The sequence below is a fragment of the Triplophysa rosa genome, linkage group LG1, assembly GCF_024868665.1.
Source record: "Triplophysa rosa linkage group LG1, Trosa_1v2, whole genome shotgun sequence".
NCBI classification, from domain to species: Eukaryota; Metazoa; Chordata; class Actinopteri; order Cypriniformes; family Nemacheilidae; genus Triplophysa; species Triplophysa rosa.
This window is the reverse complement of record NC_079890.1, coordinates 18,789,233-18,794,520: the sequence shown is the minus strand read 5'-3', so window position 1 is coordinate 18,794,520 and position 5,288 is coordinate 18,789,233. Positions and strand designations below refer to the sequence as shown.

The window sequence follows — 5,288 nt, the reverse complement described above, 5'->3', positions numbered from 1 at the left end:
AAGCAACGAGCCTGATCTAATGCCAAATGAACCATATCAAGTATCCATTAAAATTAATAAGCATTAAAGAGTACATATAACATGAGATCATGAAAACCAGGACTTCCAGACACAGAAGCAGCTTCTTCCCCCAGGCAATCTCCCTCCTAAACAGGTAACCGCTCCTTAAGAGCAATATTCCACTTCCACTACTCCTATAGTGTGCACTATAGTGCCTTATTATATCTACATCTTATGTATACATGCATATAACACTACCTCTACTTACTAAATTATCCATTTGCACAAGTGTACATACAATATGTTTATTCTACTATATACTACCCTGTACAATGTCTCTTATATGTTATTATCCCCCATTTTCTGTAAAATAGTCTTTATTTTATATATGCACAATTTAGAATCTTTTAGACTGTAAATCGTATTATATTGTATTGTCATTGTGTTGAATGTCTGTACTAGAAGCTTCCAACACCAAAGAAAATTCCTTGTGTGTGCAAGCACACTTGGCAATAAAGCTATTCTGATTCTGATTCTGATTCTGATTATGTAATGTTAAAGACAGTGTGTGTGTGTGTACAGTGTTCTATACATTGTGGGGACCAACGATTCACACTGATTATTAAACAAATTAAATAAATCCTTAATTACAGATGTAAAAATGCAGAATTATATTTTGTGATGGTTAGATTTAAGGTCTGGATACCGAAGATACTGAAGGTCTGGATAAGTTTCATTCTGAAGGTCTGGAATTTATCACCGCTTTCTTTGGTCAAGGCCCGCCCAAGAGGCCATATGACTGACAGGTAAAGCAACGTTTGGTTTTGTGCCGTGTCATGTTTAGAGGTGTGGAAATGTCCCCACAGTAACAGACCAGTGTACATTCACGTACGTGTCAAAAGTTAACAGAAACAACAATGATTATAAATTTATGCCGTGAACCTCGCATACTTTTAAGAACTAAGCATTTAGTCGATCGTGATGAATTCTTATAGCAACCGATGTAAACACGACAGCTTACTTCTTAGATCAGACGGCCTCATGTTGTTGGCGGACCTGGAAATTCAACCAATCAGATGACGACTTCGAACGTGCTGAAGTGTTTCCAGAAAAGTGTGCCTTATGCATCAAACCTGAGACTAGGTTTAAGGTGATGGTTAGGAGATATAATATGCAGTTTGTATAATATAAGTCATTGTGTCTATGGCAAGTTCCCACAGTGTGCTCTTGTGTTTAGCAACTGGAGTGCAGAAGCAGCAGTTTTGTGACACTGGGTGTTGTGGACTGTGTTGGGACTGGGGGATATGGCAGGCATTCTGGGTGGCATTGAAGGACAGTGGAAGAAGAACGGAACAGAGGCTAGAGAGGGTGATTGGTGGAAAAGGTAATGGTTGGACAAATGGATGAACAGATGTGATATTTGCTCAGTTGTAGTACTTCTTTATGTCTGTCATATCTCCTATCTCTGTGTTTCTCCCTCTCTCTCTCTCTCTCTCTCTCTCTCTCTCTCTCTCTCTCTCAGTCCCTGACAGCAGAGGACCAGAAGCAGCTGAGGCTGGTGACACATGTCAGCATCGAGATAGTGTATCCTCTCTGTCTGCCCCTTCCCTATAACCTCTCTCTCTCTCTCTCTCTCTCTCTATCTAGGGACATACTGTTCCATCTCCCTTTCTCTCTTACACACAATAAAAAATTGGTTGTTGTGAAATCACACTATGTTAATAAGGGAACTCATAAAAATAGCTAACCTTGTGCACACACTTTTTATCACATCAGGGACTTTCCTTTGATGTCTATTGTTTCAAAACCGAGGTCATGTTAACTGTAAACCTATCCCACGTATGGTACGTTACATTTTTAGAGTTTCCTTAGAACACTATTTTCTTTCTATGGGCTGTCATTTCAGGTTTTACCATGTCCCCGAAATGAAGGTAAAATCAGACCCAATAACACACACACAGACACAGATTGACTTGAACATCATAGCTATGAACAGACATGCCAACACCTCGACATCAAAGAAAAAACAACCAATTGTAGTGTAGTGCTATTGAAGATACAGTAATAACTTATAAGTGACACTACATACTCGCTGATCAAACAATCAGGACACATATTCCTGGCTGCCATGGGTATTTTTAAGTGCAAACCAAGTGAGGGTTCTAGGTGTAGAAATGGGACATCACCCCCCCGCACACCAACCCTCTAATTTAGCCTAAGTGTATTTTGAGAGAGCTCATCGGCGTTGACACCCAATACCCTGACTGGACGATGCTGGCCTCAGGAGACTCCGGTCAGGTGTCACGCTGAATTAAAGCAATGTCAACACAATCATTCTAACAGCCTTTTATTTCAGCAGCTCCAACACCACAGGCTCAACACACACACCGAAATGTGTTTACGGGATAATGTGTTCTGTAATACTGTGGAGGGATGTGACACGAGAGAGCACTCACACCAAACGTTCAAGTGGCGATGACCTCCACACTCTCTCTCACAGCGAAACACAGTCAGTATCCAACCCTCACAGCCCCCAGAGCCCAGCGGCACAGGCAGGACACATCAATGGGTGGCTCTCTGCAAATCATCTGGTTGTTAAAGTGGTTGTTTTCTCCTATTCCTGGAAACCAAGGAGCTCTGGGAGCTGCGGTTGTGTTTTAATTAGTGCGCAGCACAAGCAGTTAGGCAGGTGAAACTGAGAACCGCTCTCGTTTTCTCCTCTTCACACTGTTTGTTCATTTAACTGCCGGCAGCATTTTTTTCTTTTTCTATCGTACCGTCTTTATTTTCCTCTCTTGCACCGTGTTCCCTGAAAGCACTTTGCAGCTTGTTAGTGTGCAGGAGGTTAGTGCGGTGCCCTCAGGACTACAGCAGCAAGGTGACATCTATCAATTTAATGTGTTGGCATGCTATAAATACACCTGTCAGCCCTCTCTCCCTCCAATCCACCCTCCACTGCTCTCATTCTCTCTCTCGCACATACATAGAACGGCCTATGTGAGCAAAGAGAAAAACAGCTGAGTTCGGAGGAAGGGAGGGTGGGTTTGTGTGTGTGTGTGTGTGAGAGAGAGTTTTATGTCTCCAGTTCATGCTGTCACATCCAGAGAGATCTTAATTACACCGTTACAGCTGTCTGGAAAGAAATACACACTGCCAGAATCTGCTGCCCCCCGCTATGATACAGTACTACTGAAGGAAAAAGCACACACACACACACACACACACACACACACATACATATGCAAGAAAGTACAACGTCAAACACTTCCTACAACATGTGTGTGAATTTCTTCAATGCATGTGTTGTACCTTAAAACATCTTTTTTTATAAGAAACTATGAGTTGCTTCAATACCTTCTATTTTAATCACACATTAACCGCAATGTCACTCTGTGGTTAATGCCTCTGCGCTGGCATGTTGTAAGCTTTAAAAGCTCTCTATAACCAGACCGAGTCCTGTTAGCATGTAGTAAATGGTTATTGGAAACCTGCAGCGCCTGATCTCACTGCAAGGTGCGAGCAGCACATTTGACCCACCTCTCTTTAATGTTTCCTGGGAGAGAAGGGCATTCTGACACGCTGAGACTGCCGAGCGGTGACATCAGCTGACATTCAGATGACATGCAAAGGTATTAGCAGATGTGTCTTTGTCACAGTGGCTGGTATGGTAATAGCTTAGCAGCTGATTGTGTTACAGGGCTAATGTTACGGCCGCCCAAGCACCTGTCCATTTAATGAAAGGAAAGAGAGAGGCTGAATGAGGTGCTTTTGGCTGCAATCTGAGGTACTTATTGATTTATGTATTTCACTCATTGAGAACTCTGAGAGTGCCAGATTAGGTAAAGATGAGCTAAATTATTCTTATGAATACAAATTAATTACTTTTAGGATTTACAGGGCTGGAAATGGGGGAAATCCCACTTCAAAATATAGAGGATTTCCATTTTTAACCAGGAAATTATGGCCTCCAAACACAATGCACATTTGATATAAATTTTTGCATCTATGGCTTAAAAATACCCCAAAATTCCCCAGCAAGAGTCCCCACAGTGAGCCATTTCCAGCACTAATTATTTATATTAGATGCACCAATACAAAATTTCTCTACCAATACTGTTAGGTACGGTGGCCCACTGGAGCACAACACAACAAAATTTTAAAAGCAAATATAAGTTAACAACACAACGCAATCAAGTCACAACACAACGGAATCAAGTCACAACACAACGGAAATGCTCCCGACCACCAGGGGGCACTTTCGGCATGAAAAAAGCTACGTCATGCCAGGTATAGATGCGAGTTTTGCTGGGTGTTGTTTTAGTAGTTTTGGTTACTTCGAGTCACCGTGACCAGCAGAGTTTACACAAACAGCATATATAAATACACCATGTATAAGATTATATTTGCATTGCATTGTAGTCTATTTGCCAGCATATGAGTTTACCTCCGCTGCTTCTAGCATGTAGCTAGTATACATAATTTGGATTGAAAGAATGAATTCCAAAACCTCCACCGACACACCCGGGTATTGTAGACTCTCAGTTTTTTAACTGTGCATATGTGTTTAAATGATTTTAAATGCTATAGAAGCTGTATTGTGAGCGACAAATTGGATGTATTTACAATAGGCTAAGCGTTTAAATGAAAGAATTAAATGAAAATATGTTTTTCATGCTTTGCTTCTATTGTGTGTAGTTTTATATATGAATTGAAATATTCAAGACTTTAAATGACTACGGCCAATTTTTTCTTAAAAAAAAAACCCGAAATGAAATTACATTTACATTTATGCATTTGGCAGATGCTTTTATCCAAAACGACTTGCATTGCATTATACTATATACATTTGTTTCTAAGTATGTGCAATCCCTGGGCTCGAACCCATGACCTTGGTGTATTTTGTTTATTTTATTCTATTACTTATTTTCTTTGGTAAATGCAGAACAAAAAACTATGAGGTGCATTAAGAACAAAGTTTTTTCCTTGATTACATCATCTTGAGCTAAATATTGACAAACGGAATACGGAAATAAATGCCTGTGCCCAGTTATTTATAATTGTATACATTATTTTACCTTTGCATGCATTAAATCTATAACAAAAAGTGCAACAAAAAAACCCCGCAAACATCGTGCATTTACAGTATATATGACTGATTTTACTCTACACAGCGTGTAAAACAATATAAACATATGTTTTATATTTACGACTGCCAGCTGGGACTGACATTATGGATGCACTGGAAACGGTGAACAGACAGGAAAAGTTTGAGAAATGCTGACAATACA

At 40.2% G+C, this 5,288-nt stretch overlaps 1 long non-coding RNA gene across 1 annotated transcript; it reads left to right on the top strand.

Moving 5' to 3' along the window:
- Positions 1–622: 622 nt before the first annotated feature.
- Positions 623–1,828, top strand: LOC130562832 (uncharacterized). The gene is made up of 3 exons (XR_008964015.1): positions 623–1,150; positions 1,238–1,384; positions 1,523–1,828. It is a non-coding gene; the product is annotated as an uncharacterized LOC130562832 (long non-coding RNA).
- Positions 1,829–5,288: the final 3,460 nt, after the last annotated feature.